Source organism: Colobus angolensis, unplaced genomic scaffold, assembly GCF_000951035.1.
Source record: "Colobus angolensis palliatus isolate OR3802 unplaced genomic scaffold, Cang.pa_1.0 Scaffold52, whole genome shotgun sequence".
Taxonomy (NCBI): Eukaryota; Metazoa; Chordata; class Mammalia; order Primates; family Cercopithecidae; genus Colobus; species Colobus angolensis.
Window position 1 is genome coordinate 9601490 of NW_012118710.1, and position 10621 is coordinate 9612110.

The 10621-nt window shown below is 44.8% G+C and overlaps 1 protein-coding gene across 4 annotated transcripts in view; it reads left to right on the forward strand.

The window, feature by feature from the left end:
• Nucleotides 1–3841: 3841 nt before the first annotated feature.
• The window catches only part of FUT10 (fucosyltransferase 10 (alpha (1,3) fucosyltransferase)), a 128694-nt gene continuing 121914 nt past the window's right edge, over nucleotides 3842–10621 (forward strand). Inside the window, exon 1 of one of the 4 annotated variants that reach the window (XM_011960729.1) lies at nucleotides 3842–4196. The gene's annotated coding sequence lies outside the window, so the exon portion shown is untranslated. The remainder of the gene's footprint in view (nucleotides 4197–10621) is intronic. The other 3 variants (XM_011960730.1, XM_011960732.1, XM_011960731.1) reach the window with 3 other exon arrangements.

Below are 10621 nucleotides of genomic sequence, written 5' to 3' on the forward strand. Positions count from 1 at the left end.
AGTAGCTGGGACTACAGGCGCCCGCCACCACGCCCGGCTTTTTTGTATTTTTAGTAGAGATGGGGTTTCACCCTGTTAGTCAGGATAGTCTCGATCTCCTGACCTTGTGATCCGCCAGCCTCAGCCTCCCAAAGTGCTGGGATTACAGGCGTGAGCCACCGCGCCTGGCCGACACTTTTATGATTCTTATTGGCTCTTTTGTTTAACTGAAAAGATCCATTAGTACCAACTTAACTCTTTTAGAGGTCTTAACAAAAGATCTTCCAGCCTCATCTTGAGGATCTTTTACTGGCTGGGGTTTGGAGATAAGAACAGGGTTTATTTTCCAGTCTGCTCAATTTTAATCTCTTGATAGTTCCTCTAAATTCTGTACAGCAGCCCTTTCCCCTTACTTCTCTTATTTCTTTCTGGCAGTCCTTACAATATGCAGCTAACAGACACCACCAACTAACACATTTAGCATTCTGCCTGGAAATCATTTTATCAAGGCCTACACATTAAGTATGTTTTATATCTTGTGAGTTGTTATAGGTAATAGTTTTACCAAGTATTTTGCTGCTACCTAACATGTCATCATTTTTCCAGTTTGCTATAGCAGTTTTCTTAGCACCTTAAGAAAACCCTCACATTTTAAATTCATTTTGGAGTAAAACAGGCTCTTTGCTATTTACAAGATTACTTCTGAGTTGCAAAAATTCTCTGTCCATGTTTTTCCCTTTATTACCATGATTTTCTCCTGTATTTCCCCCACTCAATCTTGGGTGCCACAATCCGACAGAGAGCATGGCACTTTTTTTTTTCTTTTTGCATCTGTAATGGAAACAGACTGTTTTCTGCTGCGTGGCAGCAGACAGTAAGTGCATCGGATCTGTCAAACACAAGCATGCTTCTTGCTTTTTCACTGTTGCCCAGCACTTACTCCCTAAACCAATGCCACATATTTTAGGCTTTTGTTAAACAGCATCCCATTTCTAGATGGCAATTTCTTTTTTTGTTTGTTTGTTTTTTGTTTAAGATGGAGTCTTGCTCTGTCGCCAGGCTGGAGTGCAGTGGCATGATCTCGGCTCATTGCAATCTCCACCTCCTGGGTTCAAGTGATTCTCTTGCCTCAGCCTCCCGAATAGCTGGGATTACAGGTGCACACCACCACACACAGATAATTTTTGTATTTTTAGTAGAGATGGGGTTTCACCATGTTGGCCAGGATGGTCTCCATCTCCTTACCTCGTGATCCGCTCACCTCAGCCTCCCAAAGGCATGAAACACTGCATAAGGCCATAGATGCCAATTTCTGTATCAGTTAGCTACTGCTGTATAACACACGCTTCTGAAACTCAGTGGCTTAAACAGTAAGCATTTATTAGTGTTTGTGTTTCTCTGAGTCAGGTGGGTAGTCTGCTGACTTGGGCTTGCTCACATATCTGCGGTTATCTGGTGGCATATCTTACAAGCATGAACCACCACACCCGGCCGAGTTTTCTTCTTTGATCCATGTGCTATAAAGAAGTGTGTTGTTTTTATGTCCATGTATGTGGAGATTTTCCAGTTATCATTTAGTTACTGGTTTCTGTTTTAATTCCTTTGTGGTCTGATAGCATGCTTTGTATGATGACCATTCTTTGAAATTTGTTGAGGTGTGTGCCTTTTTTTTTTTTTTTTCAGATTGAGTTTCGCTCTTGTCGCCCAGGCTGGAGTGCAATGGCACGATCTTGGCTCACTGTAACCTCCTCCTCCTGGGTTCAAGTGATTCTCCTGCCTCAGCCTCCCAAGTAGCTGGGATTATAGGCGCCCACCAGTATGCCTGGCTAACTTTTTTGCATTTTTAGTAGAGACGGGATTTCTCCATGTTGGTCAGGCTGGTCTTGCACTCCCAACCTCAGGTGATCCACGCTCCTTGGCCTCCCAAAGTGCTGAGATTACAGGCATAAGCCACTGCGCCCGGCCGAGGTATGTTTTATGGCCCAGTATACATGCTTTTTGATGTTCATATATAGGTATGTGTATTAGGCCTATACCTAGGAATTTCTGGGTCATAACGTATATATTCAGTTCTACTAAATAGGAACAGACGATTTTCCAAAGTGGCTGTCACAACTGCACCCCCAACAATAGTGCATAACAGTTCTATGTGCTTCACGGCTTTGTCCTTGTGTTATCTTGTCAGTTTTAAAACCTGTAGCCATTTTAGTGAATGTGTAGTATATATCATCATCGTGTTCATTTACATTTCCTTAATGACTAAAAACATTAAGCATCTTTTCACGTACTGCCTGGCTATTTGGATTCCTCTTTGGTGAAGTGCTGTACTTAGTGATTGTTTTTCTTTCTTATTGCTTTTAGGAGTTCTTGTTATATTCTAAATTCATTGTTAGATAAAATATATCAAAAATACCTTCTCTCATTCTGTAGATCATTTTTCATTCTTTTTCTTTCTTGAGACAGGATCTAACCCTGTCGCCCAGGCTGGATTGCAGTAGCACAATCCTGACTCACTGCAGCCTTGACCTCCCAGGCTCAAACAATCCTCCCACCTCAGCCTCCTGAGTAGCTGAAACCACAGGAGTGCACCACCACACCTGGCTAATTTAAAAAAATTTTTTGTAGAGATGTGGTCTCCCTATGTTGTCCAGGCTAGTCTCCAACTCCTGGGCTCAAGTGATCCTCCCACCTCAGCCTACCAAAGTGCTGAGTGAGTGTGAGCCACTGCACCCATTTCTTACTTTCTTAACGGTGTCTTTTGATGAACAGAGTCTCTTACTTTTAATCATATCTAAATTTATCAATCTTTTCTGTGTGTTTGATATTTTTTAGACGTGGACACCATTATTATCAACCTGTTTTTATAGAAAAGTTGAGTTGCTTGGCACTGGAGCTCTGCAGGGTCTGGACCAGGGGGAGGCAGGCCTGAAACAGCAAATCACCCTCAGGCTTCTGCAGTGCACCCAGCACCGCAGGACACCCAGAGTCAGCGCCTCCTCAGACTTTGAGCCCTAAGTGCCTCACTTGCCTTGCCCTAGACCCAGCCCTCCCAAAGTGTTGAATTACCTCCTTATGTTTATTAGTTCCTAGACTAGGGCAAAATAGAAGTCAATTAGCTTTCCTTTACCAGTGTCTAGTCCGTTTGGGCTACTATCACAACATACCTTAGTTTGGGTAACACATAAACAACAGAATGCCATTGCTCCCAGTCTGGAGGCTGGGAAGTCCAAGATCAACGCCCTGGCAGATTCTTCATCCATTAGCGTCTGTGCCTCATACAAGGGACCCTCTATGTGTCCTCACATGGCAGAAGCTCTCTCTGGTCTCTTTGATAAAGACACAATACTTTTGTAAATTTATAAAGGCTACAAAGGCACGAAATTCACATATGAATTTGGCGTGGAGCACAAACATTTACACCATAGCAACCAGTACAAACTAAATGATCGTTCTGTTCCATCTACCAAATACTGCCAGAAATGGTGCCCAGCCTTAGAAAACATGTAAAGCTCTTGATTTTCTTAAGAAATAACTTTCACCTTTTTAAAAATTATTATTTTATTTATTTTTGTAGACAGTCTTGCTCTGTTGCCCAGGCCGGAGTGCAGTAGCTTGATCTCTGTTAACTGCAGCATTTACTTCCTGGGTTCAAGAGATCCTCCCACCTCAGGCTCCCAGTAGCTGGGACTACAGGCACGGCCACCACACTTGGCTAACTTTTGTGTTTTTTGTATAGACAGGGTCCCGCTATGTTGCTCAGGCTAGTCTCGAACTCCTGGGCTCAAGCTATCCGCCCGCCTCGGCCTCCCAAAGTGCTGAGATTACATGTGTGAGCCTGGCCTGAATAGGTGACTTTGAATGCGCTCCAGTCCTAGTCCAGTTGGAGAAACGGAGAGTTTCCTGTGTCTTGAAGAAGAGGGCCCCCGCAGCCTTCCCGAGAACTTTCCAGAGGACCATGGCCTTAGGCGGACTGCGAACCACGATGACCAGCAGGGGGCGGCCCAGTGTTCTTAGAACCCAGGTCCCACGAGCTTGTGAACAGGGCACGGGTGAAAACCCGGATCCAGGTGACTCCGCCGGAACGCGCCCCGAGCTTGCCCGCGCGGCCTCCGCCGCTCCTGATCGGCTCTCCGGGTCTTCCCGGGGCCCAGGCTGGGGCTCATAGAGAGAAAGGAAGTGGCTCTGCGGTCCGCAGGGCGAACCATGCTCCGCGCCAGGTGAGTGCGAGCGCCGCATCTCCTCCAGCCGCGGCGGTCGCTTGGTGGGAGCAGGGTCTTGATGCTGAGACACAGAAAGACGCTTTTCCGGTCCCACGGAAGCTGGGACACTACCTCCGGGAGTCACAGCCTAAGGAAACTCCCTCTCTGTGCCGAGCAGGGGGTGCGTGTAAGAGACGAAGTGGTGTATGCAAAATAATCCAAGTCTGTTTTGGGGACTTAGTGGTGCATAGGCAGAGCCACTGCCTGAGATTGAAGCCTGATCCACCAGGCGGGAAGCGGGTGCCGGGCCGGAGCCTCCGCTGGAGCCCGGAGGAGGAGCGCGGGGTCCCGACGCCTCCCCCCGTGCCCCGATCGGCCTCCTACCCAGGCCCGCGGCCATCCATTCCAGAACCTAATCTGCCTTTGCGGGGCGCAAATTGCCTTGTTCTCCCCCAGGTCTTCCCAGAGAATCACTTGTTGCAGGAATGTTGTGTTAAAGTCGTAGCAACTGTGACTTTTTAGTTGCAGAGAGCGCAGTGTATTTAACGGAGAAAATGCCCCGGGAAAGCACCGGCAACCGCAGGCCTGGGTTATTCCATTTGCAAGCCATGTGTTAAGTGTTTTGCTCCCGATTAGTACCCTCAGAACAGAGCTCATTTTGTGTAAACTATAGAAATAACCATGCTGTGATTTTATGACATTTTTCTGGGGATTTTTAAATGATTCTTTAAAATAAAGCAGACGTCACACAAAATGACTTTTTCTTAACACCACGGCCCCAACAGTCTGTCCCCTGCTCTCTGCTGCAGCTCCCTGCAATAATAGTTTTATGTGTTTTATGCATGAAATGACTTGAATTGTTAATTTCATTTGTGGAATGCATGCAGCTCTGACTGGCCACCGTTTTGAATAAGGCAAGTTGGCTTTAAGGACTTTATTCCCTTTGTACATCCTTCTTTCCAATGAGACACTCAGGAAACTCAACGACCAATCTTGGGGTTGTTAGTAACGTCACACTACAACTACGGCAGGATTTCTCCCTCGTCTGCTGTAGTCTCAAATGGAGGCCTTTCAGGCATTGAATAAGCAGCTGAGCTCTTTGAACACTGAAGTTTCACAATCTCCAATCTAGCAGCACCCTAGTCTCTTTTAAAAAAAACTTTCTTCTGAGTAAGCAGAAGCCAGAGACAGTGGGTAGCCTCAGGTGATCATTCAGGTCTGTTCCAGTTTTGAAACTTATGATAACTCTTGCTCGCTTCCTGCTAGATGGCAGTGTGTAACAGTGAATTAAAAACACGGTCTCCATTCTTACTGTGTTATTGCTTGTCTTTTATTCTTCAATAAGAAAATTAGGTTTTCAAGTTTTGTCGTACAAATAATATTTTTGAAAAATTCAAAACTAGGGTTCAATTCAGGAAGTTAAAAGAATATAGCTTGGAAAAACAATAATGTTATTTATAGATGTAGAAATATTCTTCAGTAGGCAGACATTTCCAACCCATATTTAAATGCTTTAAACTTCGGAATGTAAAGAGTTGATTTCAGTAAGATATTCAACATCTAATTCAATTACCAGCATTCTACAATTAACATTTGTTATAGTGTTTCTGAACATGGGTTTTTGAAATTTTTTTTAAAGTTAGGTTTGTCTTTACTTACAATGTCTTTCAGATTTTTTTCTTTGAGAATGAAATTGGAGTTTTCAAAAGATTATATTAAATTACCAACAAGGAAAATGAAGATAAAGTAATCCTAAACATGTTATATACATTTTTAAAAATATTTCCAGAAATCTTTATGATGACTCAAGTTGTCTGGATTACGGTCTCTTGATTAATCTTTTATGAAGAGTTTTTACTCCTGGATATAATTTATGGGATGAGAGAGCTTAATTTTGGGATGGAACCTCAGAAGAAGATCATTTGGTCCAGGAATGTTGTGTTGAAGTCGTAGCAACTGTGACTTTCTGGTTGTAGACAGCACGGTGTATTTAATGGAGAAAATGCCCTGGGAAAGCACCGACTTTCTTTAGTCATTTAGATTTGTCTAAATTTGTCTAGATGAAAGATTTGTCTTTAGTCATGTGATATATTAGCTACATTTTATCAGTGTTACTGAACCAGCTCCTCATTCATGATTATATAAATGATAAAAGCAGATCGGAGATTTTATTTGTTTTTTCTAGTCTGCAGTTATTCAATATTTATTAATTTACATTTTTTTCTGGAGATGAGGGATTTTAATTTGGGTATCCTGCCTGGTAGGAAAATTGCGACAAAGTGACCTGTAAGCCCTTCTTGGAGGAAGAATAGTTACTAATAAGAACTCATAGGAAAAATAAAGGTGAAAAAGAATCCCTGCTCTTGAAGAATTGCCTTGGTTCTTACTGTGATACATAAACTTCACAGACTTGTGCTGCCACTTTTAATTTTTTTATTTTTGAGATGGAGTCTAGCTCTGCCACCCAGGCTGGAGTGCAGTGGCACGGTCACAGCTCACTGCAGCCTTGACCTCCAGGGCTCAAGGGATCCTCCTGTTCAGCCTCCCAGTTGCTGGGACTAGGACTACAGGTGCATACCAGCATGCCCAGCTAATGTTTTGTTTTTTCTTTTTTTTTTTTTTGTAGAGATGGGTTCTTGCCGTGTTGCCCAGGCTGGTCTTGAATTCCTGGGCTCAAGTGATCCACTCACCTCAGCGTCTCAAAGCGCTGGGATTACAGGCATGAGCCCTGACACCAAGCTTTCCCTTTTAAAAATCTGTGCTTCTTGCTGGGCACGGTGGCTCATGCCTGTAATCCTAGCACTTTGGGAGGCCAAGGCAGGTGGATCACGAGGTCAGGAGATTGAGACCATTCTGGCCAACATGGTGAAACCCTGTCTCTACTAGAAATACAAAAAATTAGCTGGGTGAGGAGGTGCACACCTGTAATCCCAGCTACTTGGGAGGCTGAGGCAGGAGAATCGGTTGAACCTGGGAGGCGGAGATTGTGGTGAGCCGAGATCGCGCCACTGTACTCCATCCTGGGGACAGAGCAAGACTGTCTCAAAAAAAAAAAAAAAAAGTAAAAAATCTGTGCTTCTAACTGAGGCATTGCATCAGTCTGTTTATCTGGCTCTCTGTCTCTTTTGGATTTGTTTTTAGTTTCTACATCAAATGGATCCACTGAATACTCACTCTTGTGAGGTTGTATGATCAACACTGCATAATTTAAGCAGTTTAGTATATGTCTGGAATTTAAGGATTGAGGAATGACATTTCCTTCATTTCTGTAATAGAAGTGCAGAGGTGTCTGGCTACACCTTCTCTTTCCCCCATTAATCTCCAGTCTTGATTCACATGACTTCCAGTGTGCCTTTCTCCCTTACTGTTCTCTACTGGTCTCACCTGAAGTTTCTGCTAGGATGAAGAAGATGACTTTCCCACATAGAAATCTGCAATCCAAAGCTTGCTTTATATAAAAATAAATGCTCAGCAAAATACGAAGTTCACTGAAAAAGGAACACATTAACACAAGTTTTTGTTTTGTTTTGTTTTTGAGACAGAGTTTTGCTCTTGTTGCCCAGGCTGGAGTGCAATGGTGTCATCTTGGCTCACTGTAACCTCTGCCTCCTGGGTTCAAGCAATGCTCCTGCCTCAGCCTCCTGACTAGCTGGGATTACAGGCATGCGCCACCACACCCGGCTAATTTTTGTAGTCCTAGTAGAAATAGGGTTTCACCATGTTGACCAGGCTGGTCTTGAACTCCTGACCTTAAGTGATCCACCTGCCTCGGCCTCCCAAAGTGCTGGGATTACAGGCATGAGCCACGGGCCTAGCCATTAACACAAGTCTTGATAAAGAAAATTGAGTAAAAATGGAAACTGTGGAGGTATTACACTATGTTCATCAGATGTCCAAGGGACAATCACAGGCACTACGGAAGTCTGCAAATTAACAAAATAGGCCAACTTTTAAATGTTCATCAGTTGCTTTTTATGCATCTGATAAAGCAGCTTTAGAAAGTTTACTAAAATCCCCTAGCTTCCTGTGTTCTCTCCATTGTCCTGATGGAAACAAGCATATGATGATAAGAATCTATAAACTGATTTGTTAGCTGGGTGCAGTGGCTCACACCTGTAATCCCAGCACTTTGGGAAGTTGAGGTGGGCAGATTGCGTGAGCTCAGGAGTTTGAGACCAGCCTGGCCAACATGGTGAAATCCTGCCTCTACCAAAAAAAAAAAAAAAAAAAAAATTAGCGCTGCATGGTGGCACACGCCTGTGGTCCCAGGTACTCTGGAAGTTGAGTGGGCGAATCACTTGAGCCTGGGAAATTGAGGCTACAGTGAGCCAAGATTGTACCACTGCACCCAGCCTAGGTGACAGAGGAGACCCTGTCTCAAAAACAAAACAAAGAAACAAAAACTGACTTGCTGTTGGGAGGGGCAATGCCTCCCAAAGGAGGTAGCCCTGAAAGTCTTGCAGAATGGCTAGCACAGTGCAAGAGGTGGAAGGGCTTCCAGATAGGCACAAGAGCACAGAGTGGGAAGCCGCATTCCAGGATACCAGGAACAGAGTCCTTATGCTGCAAACCAGGAAAGGAAGCCAGAGAGGTAGGGCATGGCCCACATTGTGTTTTCTGTTTTTTTGTTTTGTTTTGTTTTGTTTGAGATGGAGTCTTGCTCTGTTACCCAGGCTGGAGTCCAGTGGCATGATCTTGGCTCACTGCAACCTCTGCATCCTGGGTTCAAGTGATTTTCCTGCCTCAGCCTCCACAGTAGCTGGGACTATAGGCACACACCACCACACCCAGCTAATTTTTGTATTTTTAGTAGAGGTGGGGTTTTGCCGTGTTGGCCAGGCTTGTCTCCAACTCCTGGCCTCAAGAAATCCACCCTCCTTGGCCTCCCAAAGTGCTGGGATTACAGGCATGCGCCACTGCATCCAGCCTCACATTAATAAGTGGCACTTCAGCGTGAATAGTTTAAATTTGATAATTAGATACATTTCTTCTAAAAACTCTCCATGGTATAACCTCTAGCTTATTAACCCCATTGACCCCCCCAATTACCAGAACAGAAATGGGCAAAGGAGTCTTCCCAGAGCTCCCTGCCTTCTGCCTCGCCTCGCCTGCAAGTAGGGAGAGGTAGGAGGAAGAGGGGCACACAAACTACCAGGTTCTTCTACTTTTTTTTTTTTTTTTTGAGACAGAGTCTCGCTCTGTCACCCAGGCTGGAGTGCAGTGGCCAGATCTCAGCTCACTGCAAGCTCTGTCTCCCGGGTTTACGCCATTCTCTTGCCTCAGCCTCCCAAGTAGCCCGGACTACAGGTGCCCACCACCTTGCCTGGCTAGTTTTTTTGTATTTTTTTAGTAGAGATGGGGTTTCACTGTGTTAGCCAGGATGGTCTCGATCTCCTGCCCTCGTGATCCACCCATCTCGGCCTCCCAAAGTGCTGGGATTACAGGCTTGAGCCACCGCGCCCGGCCTTTTTTTTTTTTCTTTGAGACACGGTCTCACTCTGTCGTCTAGGCTGGAGTGCTGTGGTGCAATCTCAGCTCACTGCATCCTCTGCCTCCCAGGTTCAAGGGATTCTCCTGCCTCAGTCTCTCTAGTAGCTGGGATTACAGGTGCCTGGCACCAGGCCTGGCTGATTTTTGTATTTTTAGTAGAGATGAGGTTTCACTGTGTTGTCCAGGCTGGTCTCAAACTCCTGACCTTAGGTGATCCGTCCACCTTGGCTTCCCACAATGCTGGGATTACAGGCATGAGTCACCGCACCCAGCCTCACAAACTACCAGATTCAGAAAGCTCAGAGTGTCACCTAAGGTTGGTTTTTCATTTTACAGTCAGGCATGCAGGAAAGAAATCATCCCTTGGTTCCATTTCTGAGACTCTTATACCTTCAACTGGCCCTGAATGGCCAAAATTTGAAGCTGGCACTCTCAAGCTGCTAATTACCTATAAGATACTCAGTCTCTCTTCTGTCCATCTTAATTCAGAATACAGTTGAAAATTTGGAATTATTTTAGGGTGAAAGTGTTGCTGGTTTTGATGGCATAGCACGTGCAAGAGTATGAGGTAGTCATACTCAGCTCCAAACCCTGCTCTGTGCAGCAGATGGCCAACCCTGGTGGTGCACACCAGCTATGCAGTGCACTTTAGAAGCTCAGCTTCTAGGGGCAAGAGGATTGGTGAGTGAGAGTCCATTTCAAATGGTGCCTGCCATGGTTGTCTGAATATACATATTGTTTTCTCCCAGGAAGGAGTATTCTAGGGCACCCTCTTGTAGGACTCTGAGATTCATCCTGCAGGCAATGATGAATGAGAGCTTTTGTCTTGGAGTCTCATAATTTAAGTGCTTCAGTATGTGTCTGGAATTTAAGAATGACATCGCCTTCAGTTCTGTAACAGAAATGTGCTCTGGCCACACCTTCTTGATTAATCACTAGTCTTTTTTTTTTTT